We start from the raw sequence: 13,287 nt of genomic DNA on the forward strand, positions 1-13,287 counted from the left end.
TTCTTTTAATTTTTTAAGTTTTAATTTTCTTTTAATCTAAAACAACCGAATATACACAGATACACTCTTCAGTCAGAATAAGGTCCTATCGTAATTCCAACGTCAGCGATTGCAATTTTTTCACGATTTTTTGGCAATTTAATTGATGGGATCATCAAAATCTGCGCGATTGTCCTCCATCTTGTCGCAAAATCATCTCGTTAAAATCGCGTTCTATAAAATCAAAATTGCATCTAAATTTATCACGATTTGTTCGATAATATTGCAATAAATCTACGTCCCCTGGTAAAAATTGGCGATAGGAGCTGCGTTTCAAAATATCATAAGCAATCATGGAGCAGAATACCATGGAGCAAATCATATAGCCGGGCTATGCGAAGCTTTAAAAAAGTATACAGTCGGGCTATAGCTCCTATCGCCGGGCTTTACTCTTTATCGCCATTGGCTATAAAAGGCTACAAGAAATTGTGTAGAAATTCGTGTGCTTTGGAAATCATTAAGTTTGATACGGAACAACTTTCATATTTACAAAACGCACATTATATTTTCCTTTACTGCATATTTTTTTTCATCAATTAAAATGAGAATAATCCATACAGAGTGCGCAAACATTTCAAAATCATGAGTTGAAAAACGCTGACTCCACGAGATTAAATATTAGAGCCTAACACAAAGCAAAGCGGCTGCGCACTGGCGCCTACAAACCCAACAGGGATACTTCACGCATTGCGCAATGCGTGAAGTATCCGTGTTAGGTTTGTAGGCGCCAATGCGCGTTACGCGCTAGCTGCCCGCCCGCCGCGCTGCGCCGCAGCGAACCACGGCGCTTGAAGCAACTATTTTACACCACACTGAAAAAAAAGTGGAAGTGGGATTGACCATAATGGTATAGTAAAAAAAAATATGGTGATAAAAAGCCAAATAATGGTCGATTTAAGCATCTAGATGAAAGTGAGAATCATACTCGATATAAAAATTACCATACCCGGATTGTAAATATCAGTTAGGTGTGTCTGTCCATCGTTTAGGTATTTCTCACCATCAGCTGGGTATTTTTTACCATACGATGAGTTAAAAGTATGGAATAACATGGTAACACTTGCGTTTGATATCTGTAGGCATCTGTATGCGACTGGTCATGGTGTTGGTAGGTTAAATTTACCATACTGGTATAGTCAGCGTGGTGAGAGCTCCCGCTTGACTGCGCTGCGGTCTATGGTCCGCCATTTTTCGTTTGTCTGTTTGTCAGTTATAAATTTATCACGTTGAGGGTCGGAGTCCGTGGCTGTGTTTTATTGATCCATATTAATCCATGTGAATCCACGCGTAATTTGCCCAAATTTGTGTTCGAATTGTCCCTAAAGCTACCGTCTTCTCTTCGAATCTATCTATATTGATCTGCCACATACATTTTCTGAGATTTTTTCGTTATTCGTATCGACCAATTTCTGGAGGTTAGGAGTTGCTACAATGAATCTGGCTTGCAAAGTGAAGGAATCCTGAAAATTTGAAAACCTTCGCAAAGTTGTTCTGCAATCCAGTGAATATCGGTTCTGTGTAAAGTCATTTCGAAACATAAAAGTGCGGAAGTAATTTGAAAATAATCGACTAGAAGTGATTTTTGAATACTTCGTTCGTAAGTATATCTATATTCTTGTTAAAATTTTCGAAGCTCAACATACTCAGATGAAGAGACAAATGTGCGTGGGATTGATGTTTAACTGTAACTTTAAGCAAAATTTGGCAGCTTCTGCCCCACCGTGAACCGTGCGATTGGATTTTCATGTAGTGTCTTTTTGTGGGTATATTTTGAACTATCTATTTATTATATGCAATTAAATTTTCCGTGGATCTGATTTAGTCTGTAAATGATACCTTAACGCGAATAACAAGTATGGTTTTGGTATCATTTACTTGAAATCAGTGAAGCAATTATCTGCTATTTCTCGTTGAAACTGTCTTTAACTGCCATTGATTGTGTATGTAACGGAATTTCTAAAAGTAAGATGTAAGTAAAATATCCACGACTTTCATCAAAAGCATTTAATAATATAAGATGAGTGGATTTTAGAATCTACAAGGTTTGTCGCAGCATCTGGATGCTTGAAATTACCATACTAGTCAGTCGGGAACGCCACACTGGCACTGTGTCGCATAGTGTCAGCCGTATCGTGTTATTTACCATACCGGTATATTGGTAACTATGCTGCAGCTTCACTGTGTAAAAAATCAAGTAGACAGTATGGTAAATAACACCCAAACTCTGGTAAATCCCACCGATTATTTTTTTCAGTGCAGAGGTATTGCACAGTATCGTACGAAATTGAAGGCTCTCTTACATATTAAGAATGACAGGCATCCTTCAAAAGTACGGAGCTTTCCTCGTAAAATAAATCAAGATACTTCGGCACAAAATGAGAGCGGTAGTCCAAAAACTAACTAAAACCTAGTATCCGTATTTAGTAACGTTTAGCATAAACTTTATCGTCTGGCTGTTGCTTAGTCGCCGTCGGCCATATAAGGCTATAAGAAATTGCACAGCCGGCTACAGAAGCTATCGGAAATCTTACAGCCGGCTTTAGGTCTATAGTATTTTGGAACACACATTCTACTGCCAATTTTTACCAGGGTCTATACAATCATATATTTTCCGACCAAATCGCAACTTATCTGTATCACTGCTATTTAGGGGAGGAGCATTTGGACCGCATTTAACAGAAAAAAACAAAGCCACATCACCAATTGCAAAAATTAACTGGGCAATTTAATTTTTTACGAGAGAACGTTTGTGCGGATTTCTTTGAAAATTCTAGGGAATTTGCTTCGTGTTATTCAGAAAATTCACTGAAATTTGCACGAACATCCGCACAACCGTTTTTATGTAAAACATTAAAGTGCATAGTTAAATTTGGCAATACTTGACGTGACTTTTTCCCATTCTGCTAACCGCGGTCCATGTATCCAAAAAAAGTATTTTTTCCCGCGAGGAATGTAACTTTCAAAACGTGAATGTCTCCTTTCAGCCGGAGGGCGGAGAATTTTTCCCGTCCGTCGAGAGATGCCCCCAAAAAGAAGAGACAAAACCGCCTAAGGCCCAGAGAATCGAGTTAATAAATTTTAGGGAATTTGCTTCGAATTATGCAGAAAATTCACTGAAATTTGCACGAAAATCCGCACAACCGTTTATGCATGAAGCATTAAATTGCATAGTTAAATTTCGCAATAGTTGATGTGACTTTTTCCATTCTGCTAAACGCGGTCCATTTATCCAAAAATAGTATTTAATACCGCGAGCAATGTAACTTTCAAAACCAGTGTTCGAAACTCACCTTTGAGTTTTAGGAGCCATGTGGCGCATCAAGCCCGATTTTTAGGCGGCATTCAAGATTTTTTAGGGGCAAAATTGACTTTTTGCCTATTCATTGCGGCGCATTTAGAGAAAAGTTAGACGCAAGATGTTTTCGTAACAGAACTAGTAAGTAGCTGTAACTTGGGGAAGACAAAAGCACCAAGAAAGAAATCACGAAGAATATAGAAAAAGCAAGCTTTCACTTGTAGTGCTGAAAATTCTGAGTTTTTTCAATTCAAATAGATTTGTTTTTCTTTCCTTATGTGACTTCCTGTGAAAATCCAGAATTTTAGGGGGCAACTTTTAGGGGCCACGTTGGCGCAGAGCCTTTATTTTTTAGGCGCCATTGCCGATTTTTAGGCGCATTAGGCGCGTTGGCGCCTGTGAGTTTCGAACACTGTTCAAAACTTAAATGTCTATTTTCAACCGGAGGGCGGATAATTTTTCCCGTCCGTCGAGAGATGCCCCCAAAATGAAGAGGCAAAACCGCTTAAGGCCCAGAGCATCGAGTTAATGAATGATTGATCGTTTCGCGGTTCGTGCGCCCGATAACAACGGCGCGTTCCTTGAGTTGCTGGACCGGCACGGACCTTCATTAAACTCAGCCTCTGTCTAACGCCCGCTTCTCCTGTCCCCCCCCCCCCCCGAACCCCCATCCCTTTCCAATCGGGCCTGCTCCTCTCGTGTGGACGTCAGAAACATATCTGTTCCCAGCTTGGCGGCATAGTTCTCTCAGTGAATATGATGCACGTTGTTGCCAAATTGTGCGGGGAGTAAGAGGATGGTGGAGCAAGGAGGTTGACAACACTTAATCATCTACTTGCGGGTTGATTCTTAAAATTGGTAAACAAAGATATAAACAACGAAGACATACAGTCGTGTATGACAATAGTTGTGGGGCGACTACACAGGGAAAAAAAACACATTGGATCTAGAGTCCAGACTCTTAGAAACATCGACGAGAAAAAATACTCTTGATTCAATCAGATTTAAGCTGAAAGCAAGAACCAAGCCTCTTAATTTGAGCGGATTTCCTTTTGATTTAAGCAACAATCTGATTAAATCAAGAGCATTTTTCCTTGTCAATGTTTTCAAGAGTCTGGACTCAGATCCAATGTATTTTTTTTCCAGTGTATTTGTTGGCCATAAAATGCCTTTTTGTGTCGAGATTTTGGTTATGGGGTCACAATGAATACCTTCACAACCAAAGGAAGGCCCCACAACCATAGGGAGGCCCACAACCATAGGAAGGCCCCACAACCATAGGGAGGCCCCAAAACCATAGGGAGGCCCCACAACCTCAGAAACGTGCGCAGAGGCCCCACATCCGTAGATCATACGATCCTAAAAAGGATTTGGAGGGATAATATTGAAGGACGCGGGTGGTTGCAATGGACAAAGGGGGTGGGTAATAGACTAACTAACGGCAACCCACGAGAGATCCTATAGTTACTATAAGAACCACCCATTTCAACCAATAGGGTCCCCCTAAGTCTTCTTGGCTGTAGCTTGGTCAATCCATTTTAACAATCATGCCCGCTGGATTGCATACCACCTGGGACAAGACGATGAGGACGTCCCATGCTGGGATGACAGCAGCAGGGTGTTGACGAAGAAATATTGCGTTGTTAGTTGCCCGATTACCCCTGGGAAGATAGGCACATGTGGCGTTTGGGTGTCGCAGAACGTACGAGTGTATTGCAAGAGCGACTTTTGTGTATGTATTTCTCACTGCATGCTTAAGAAGTCCCAGGTTTGTTTCCCTGTCAGGTGATTTGAAACCGATGGTGGATCAAGTTCAAATGGTTGCATCAAGTCCCCGTCACCGCCGACCAACGCGTCTATCGATCGAATCAAGTACAGGTAGTGTGAGCAGGGAGTCAAAAACGCCTTCAACTTTTTGAACGCAATACGGACATCCGTCGAGGTTGTATAGTTGTATCAAGGCGCCGTAGCAAGCGCGTCCCATTGTTTATCGTTACAGACGAATATAAGTTGAGAGAGGAAAGTCATAATGCCTCCAATTTTATACATATGTACATATTTTTGGGCAAAATGAGAGGACGGAAACGGAAATTTTGAAACACCGCAATGGAGATACGTGGTTTCGCACTTCAGTCGGTGCGATACGGACATCCAAGATCATCTGAGGCTTTCTTTGCGAGGATGAAGCACATGATTAGCTAGTTGTAGAGGTTTTTTCAAAATGACTTACAAAAAAAGTGTTGCACTATATTTCCTAAAAATTTTGAAGGGGTTAGAGCTAAAGGGGCTTACTTACATTGCAAAGTCGTAGAATTTCTCCATAATCATTGACGAGAATTGATAATTCAAAAGGTTCATCGCGTCATATTTCACAGAAAATTGATTACAAAATGTTGAAGTGGGGAAAACTTTTGCGTTATATTTTGCGTAAAATGAACATCTTATCAAATGAAACTTTGCAACATTCGAAAGGAATTTAACTCTTTTGGTTCTCGGTTCTTCAGTTTTATTTTAAACGCCCGGATTTTCTTCCCCAGGAACGCAGGAACTATCGTGGGAATAGTAGATAGGCCACAAGTATTGCTAAAACCTGAACAGCGTGAACACTGAACACGTCACAATATGACGTCAAAAGCTTACGTTAAAAATGTTTACAATTCCAAGCTTGTCAATGAGACATTTGGACATTTTCACCTAGTGCACCATTGAAAACAACCGTCATATGAACTGTAGACCAAGCAAGGACATTACGTCACGTCAGCCTTTTTACTAAAAGTCTGATAGAATCTGCGTCAGCTCTACTACGCGGAATTTAATGCAGCTGAAAAATGCGTACCGTAACGTAATGCTCTCTAGAAATATTTTCCTGTACTCCTGTACTCCAAAGAGCTTATTCACCTTCAAAGTTGATTCAACCCAAAATCTGCGTCGTTTTTGTGATGTAAAAATGCCAGATGTCGAAGTGGGCTAGTGACAAGGCGTGAATGATCGATTATCGATATTTCCGCATTTGAAACTATGGTAAAGAATCGATTATTAAGGTGTTCGTTGCGAACACCGCGTGTTTACCGATCCTTTTACATAGGTTTAAATGGCAGATCAATCAATATATCGCAAAGCACGCCACGCAACTGCATTCGTGTGAGAAAAATGAGCATCAAAAATATCACTAAAACAACATTAAAATACATTTTAGACGTGTTAATACAGTGGACTCTTGATAATTCGAAATTGAAGGGAATCGGCTTTTTCTTCGAATTAGCGAGGTTTCGAAATAAAGAGAGTCATGTGGAGAAATTTCGAATTAGAGAGGTTCGAACGTAGAGAGGCAAATGGACGGATTTACGTCAAAAAGAACCAAAAATATCAGTTTATTTCTTTACGGCGGTAAAAATTACACTAAGTTATTATTAAGTATTAATTACTCATATTTAATTTTAAATTTATTAATTACATGTTTACATTTTGACAATCCTATCAGCTCTTTCAGACACCCAGGTACATAAACAGTTGACTTCGAATCGTAAAGGGAATGTACCGTCTTATTTCGAATTATAGAGGGAGGACCATATTACTTCTCACACTTCGAATTACAGAGAGAATTTTCGTCGCAATTTCGAATTATAGAGGGCCGCGCCAGCTTAAAAATTTCGAAATAACGAGGGGAGAAAAATACATTGATTCTCTTCGAATTATCGAGAGACTTTCAAGGGAAACGGACTTTCCTTCGAATTAACGAGGTTTTCGAATTATCGAGGTTCGAATTATTGAGAGTCCACTGTACTTTGAACAGGAAAGTGAATAGGTACTGCTATATAAGCCTAGAGAGAAAGGATGACGCTTGAATTTCCCAAAAACTTATTCAAAGATTCACTCAACGGGAAGATTAAAATTGAACAGGGGTAATAGACCTGGCTCTAAGCCTGAAAATGATAACACGATCTTGACTCGCATGGTCATCATTCATCCCGAGATGAGACCAAGTGCTTGAGCGCAGAAACCATCCCGATGGGAAAAATCCCCCACGGACCCAGGCGACGCGCTCTAACACCACACCTGTGTCCTATTTCATTTCACGTCGACGGAGACCTCCGGCTGCAGCGGGAAACTCATAGTATCAACTTTCCATCCGACTTAGGTCTCTATTAGAGTCCCTTTATACCCAGAGTTAAGACAACTCGATTATCAGCTGACTGGCAGCCGGCCTTGGCTGGCCATGGAGGCCGAAACGAGTGCACCCAAACGAACGGTATTGAGGGATAAGGATCAGGAATCCTGCGATGTCTTTCACACAAAATCAACAACATCAACAAATTGATCAATTAAAAAGAAAATGAGATTGGTTTGTGAATAATTTCTTAATCTATTTTCATTTTTGACCGATAGAAATGACAATTTACTCTTGATAAACCACAATTAGGTAATATTTTCATTATTCTTATTCACATTCGAGGTACCGCCATCTTGGTGCACTTGTTTCGGCCTCCATGAGCGAGAACCAATCAGAATTGGATTTTTTTAGGCCACTTTCAGCCCAACCAGAGCCCAACCAAAAGTGAGTTGTCTTAACTCTAGGTATAAAGGGACTCTAGTCTCTATTGGTAGTGCAATATCTCTCTTTTTCTCTCTCTTTGGTACCAACTTCTATCGGTAACAATATGGGTAAAAGAGCTAAACGTTTTTCAACGTGTATAATACGGTTGCTTTCAGTTCGCCTGCAGGTGCGTCCGCAGCAATTGTTGTTACGAATGTGTTGTGCGTGCTGATGTCAGCTCATTACATACTTGATTCTCTGAAGGCGCTTAACGTGCGAAAGGAGAGCACCCTGTTGGAGAACAACAGAAGTGAAATTGATTGAAGCGCTGAATCCCTACTTCGTTCGTTCTCCGAGGGATTGCGCTGCTTGCGCACATTAAGCGCCTTCAGAGAGTCGAGTATGTAATGGTCCGAAATCAAGACGCACAACATATTCGTAACAACAATTGCTGCAGACGCAGTAGAAGGCGAATTGTTTTGTTAAAAAAAAAGGAGTATGGTAGGAAGTCCGCATGTGACGAGATGATGCACGTATTCGAACGAAAAATAAAAACAAGAACCGATCAACTTCGATTCAATGGTCAAAAAAATAAAGAAGCGGATCAAAATCAGTCGAAAACTTGCATTTGCAACAACTCGAAATTGGGATCAACCAAGTTATTGATTTTTCGCAATTTCAAGTCCACACATAACATAGACTCATCCACCGCATTTTTTTTTCTTTTTTTTTTTTCTTTTTTGCTTTAAGAGCACTGTGAGGTCGATTGAAGATCGAACGCATATTAGATGGTACAAAAATTTGAAAATTATCCGGGGAGGCCGCCACATCCCTTTTGCACTGCCCCCCCCCCCTTTCCCCCAACGGGGTGTCTGGATCCGCCAATATATCTAAGTTCGTTTTACTCATTCCGATAGCATGTACATTGTACATACATATAAGTCGCTTCACAGCACTCCCTCGCGCTCTGCGACTCCTAACCTCCACTGCTCTCTTTCAAACCACAAATCTTGGGGCATTGAGCACCTTAACATTTTCGCTTCAATCCCCTCCCTCCAACCTTTCATGGGGCGCCCTCTGCATCTTCTTCCAGGAGGAACCCAGTCAAGGACCTTCTTCGGCAACTTGCTTCCTGCCATTCTCTGGACATGACCATACCAAATGACTTGTTTTGTCATAATGTCATGCACGATGGTCTGCTTGGCATCCATGATCTCCCGTACCGTCTCATTTCTGACGCGATCCTTTCTGGAAATACCAGCGGATCTACGTCAGAAGTCCATCTCTGTTGCCTCTAAAACCTCCCGGGTCCGCTGTTTCATTGGCCATACTTCACACCCGTAGGTTACTATGCTCTTGACAATCGCGTTGTAGATCCTTCTTTTGTTCTCTTTGAAGATCCTTTGGTCCCAAAGGACTCCATTCAACATAGCGATTGCCCTCCTACCCTGCATATTCCTCTTCTTGATGGCCTGGTCCAATCGTCCATCCTGGGTTAGAAACACTCCTAAATATTTGTAAATATCGCAGCTTCCAATGTGCCGCCCATCCTCTAATTCTATACTTTGCTGATTCCCGCCAACGGTCAACTTCTCGGTCTCCGATAGCATGTCACTTTGAAAAAATTTAAAAAAAAGAAAATACAAAAACCAATGGCGTGCGCTCGCAGCTCAAACGGCCAATACGCCTCCAAAAACGAGACGAAAATCCCAGAGTGAAAATTCCCACGGGATTGCCCCCGGGCAGAAGTATAACTTCGGATTGGTCAGGGAAATCGAGAATAAATAGCCATCAAAAGTTTATTTATATTTTTCCCCCTCGGGCAATACATCGTCGCGGAAGAATAGTTCAACGGAGCTGAGGGCATCGAAAGTTTTAATACCCGCGAGTTTACCGTGGGTCGAGTCTTTTATTGTTTAAGTTTTTTAGCTGCACAACCGCACCGCGCGCTGCGTCTTGGCTGGAATGGCTCGAGAATTCCTCCCGGGTCCTGGGCAGCGCGCCGCCCGCCCTTGCATAACCTCAAACTTTCGCCCGCGTCTTCATCCATAAATCCCCTCCGTTAACCGGGGAACCGACTCGAATCCTCGCGTTGCCAAACGTGATTATAGCGTTCTCTGATTGGCTGATTCGCGTGGTGTCCACACAGAAAAAATTAAATTGCTGTTTCAACAATTCAATTGCTAAGGAAAGTGACTGCAATGTTTCAATGTAGATTTTACAACAAAAAAATACTACTTTAACCAGCCCCGTTGTTAAATTAGCTTAGAATAGTGGTTAAAGTCGCATTTTCATGTTGTGAAATCTACGGTGAAATATTGCAGTCACTTTTCTTAGCAATTGAATCGCTAAATCAGCAATTTAATTTTTCCGTGTACACTGAAAAAAAAATCTCGGTGTATTTACTAAGAAAAGGGTAAAATTACCAAGAATTCAGGGTTCTGTTTGATCCCAGTTTTTTATTGGTAAAATTACCATTTATGGAATCGGTAATTTTACCGAGAAATCTCGGTAAAATTATTGAACTTTCACGGTACTTTTACTAGACCTTGGTAAAAACGCCAATATTTTTTATCGACTGTGGAAGAATTACCGAGATAAAATGGCAAAGTTACCGGTAATTGATTACCAATAAAAGTGGTATTCTTACCTAAAAAAAAAACAGTAAAAATACCGGTTTTTAGGTGAGCTTACCAGTCTGTCTTGGTAAAATTACCAATAATTGGTAAAAAAAAGTGAGATGGTAAAGGTACCAACGGACCTTGCTAAAAACGCCGAGAATTTTTTTTTTCAGTGTACTTACTCTCTGGAGTGGTCTAGAGACCCTTTACACTGGGATTTAAGACAATGTGAATCCATTTCTGATTGGTTACCGTATTTTAGGCCGCCACAGTGTCACAAACGGGAATAAAGATTACATTTTCACCAATTGCAAAGAATTTAATCTGGAATGAACCGAGGCATTACGGGTTCGACAAGGAACAAACGTAATGAGAGAAGATACGGAGAAAGGAATTTGAGAATGAGCCGATCAAAAATTACGAAAAACGTTCAATTTGTGTAATCATTATTCCCGTTTGTGGCTCCATGAGGGGGTCTTGTCTTAACTCTCAGTATAAAGGGACTCTAACGTGGCCTCTCGCTCTCTCTGGGCCTTCGTGGAAAATAACATGGGTTCATATTTCTTCGAAAATATCTCTAAAACAAGGAAAAATTTACACGTTAAAATTTTCAGAAATCTTTTTTCTAGATTTTTCTGATGAGGTTTATGGGTAATCCGTGACACTTTTTTCTCAAACATACCGAACCGGGAATTTAGTTTTTTCAATCAAGTGTCATAATTCAAGGTGAAAAATCTTGATTCCCAGTCAAACTGTTTGGTGTTTATGAGAAAAAGTGTCAGGTTTTACCCTTGAATCTCGTCAGAAAAATTAGGGGCATCGATTTCTGAAATCTCCCGCGTTTAAATTCTTCCTTGTTTTCGAGATATTTTCGATGAAAATTGAATCCCATGTTATTTTCCATTAGGGCCCCAAAAAAGGACACCAGGCGGAAATTCTGAGGAAAATTTTAAGTTCAAGAGAAATTTAAGAGAAAAGCTAAAATATCACTTGTTTAAAACTTTAAATCGTATATCAAGCGCTTTGAATTTTCTAACACTTGCATAGCATTATTCATAAGAAAAATTGCAGCACATGTCAATATACCAAGGCTGTCCCAAGGAACCTGCGACGTGTAAATAAAGCTCCGGGTTTTTGAGTCACTTTTCACTCTTCAATTCCATTCTGCGAGCCGATTTTTGAAATTGATAGACAAAGCAATAGACAAAGGAGACAAAAAAGATATGGAGAGATCCTATTGGTGGAAGCGGGTGGTAGCAATGGACAAAGGAGGTAGGTAATAGACTAACTAACGGCAACCCAGAAGAGACCCGACGGTTAGTCATTTTCTCCCTTTGTCTATAAGAACCACTCATTTCAACCAATAGGGTCGCTCTATACTCTCTGTCTTCTTTGTCTGTAGCTTTGTCCATCAATTTCAATAATCAGTCCGCTGTGGCGACGTAGCAACATCGGGAGTTAAGTCGGCAACATTTTAGCAGTATGGTACTACTTTCTGTTTTCAGTCGGTGCATGTGTTAAGTTCTGATTAACTTATCATGAAAGCTCTTTAAGTTTTTGTAGACAAAAGCTCAGCGGATTCGAAGCCATCTTACATGTCGACGCCGCACAGTGGATCGAGTCACTTAGAGAGTCCGGACATGCATTTATTTTAGTAAAACTGCAAATTTCGATGTTTATTCCGTCACATTTGAAACCTTCAGGGGTGATTCTAGAAGACAATTTCACGAGGAAACCAATGGAATCACTTTAAGAACCTCGAAGTTTTGCATTGCGTAAGTGGAGTTATAAGCGTTTAAGATTTCTCAGTTTTGTCCAACCTCTCCTGTTGACTCGATCCACTGTGCGCAGGCGCGTGTTTGTGGATGAGTGTCTCATGCAATGCATTTCCCCCGAAAAATGCAAAAAACGGTATCACTATTTCATCCATACTTTTGTTCACGGTGGTTAATCTGCGTCTAAAACGTCAAGATAGATGATAGTCGCTGAAGTTTGAAATCATTTAGTAGCGGAGGCACCATTTTCAGGTGGTATAAAGAATTCTACGAAGCTCAAGAAGTTTGCTATTCAGCGTGTAGGAGCCCGGAAACTTGAGATAGGCTATCAATTATTTGACGATTTTCGATTCTTTGAGCTTTCGATGAAAAACTATTCGGCAGTTTTAGTGATAATTGCATAAAAGAAAAAAAGTATGCCTTTGTCTGAAAGGTTGCAAACTTTATTCTCAGTATCGCTGTTTCCTCGTGGAGTGAATTTGAAGGACACCTCAAAAATTGCTGTAACACATTTTACACGTTGCAGAAATATCGCCTCAGTAAAAATAATTTTCGAGCAAATGAGGTCAACACAGGGTCAATTTTTTATGTAGTCAATTTTTTGATAGGTAACCTTTATAAGCACAGTTTGGGCTCGGAGCTCTTTCATTTTTTGTGATACTCTACGCTTCGTCATCGAGTTAATTTAGTTGCTTGTTCGATTTTTGCCGAACTAAACGCATGGATCTCACTAAATGATCTTTAGAGTGTGCCTGTTACCAGCATGTTTTTTGCGGAAAACGTGCCTATGCTCATTAAAGCATGAGTGTCATTAAAGGCGAAATAATCCGCAGTCTAATATTACTAATTAGACTGCATTTTGCAATTCGGAACTCTACATTCTGGCCCGGTTTAAAAACAACGTAGGTGCCATTAGTTTCACTGGAAAAATACACATTGGATCTAGAAAAAATACTCTTGCTTCAATCGGATTTTTGCTTACATCAAGAACCACGCCTCCTAATTTGAGCGGATATCCTTTTG

General features: G+C 40.5%; 1 protein-coding gene across 3 annotated transcripts in view; it reads left to right on the forward strand.

Annotated features, from left to right (window-relative positions):
* Window positions 1–13,287, forward strand: part of LOC109039213 (uncharacterized) — a 289,108-nt gene that overhangs the window by 62,844 nt on the left and 212,977 nt on the right. The window lies entirely within an intron of this gene.

This window comes from Bemisia tabaci, chromosome 9 (genome assembly GCF_918797505.1).
Source record: "Bemisia tabaci chromosome 9, PGI_BMITA_v3".
In the NCBI taxonomy this organism is placed as follows: Eukaryota; Metazoa; Arthropoda; class Insecta; order Hemiptera; family Aleyrodidae; genus Bemisia; species Bemisia tabaci.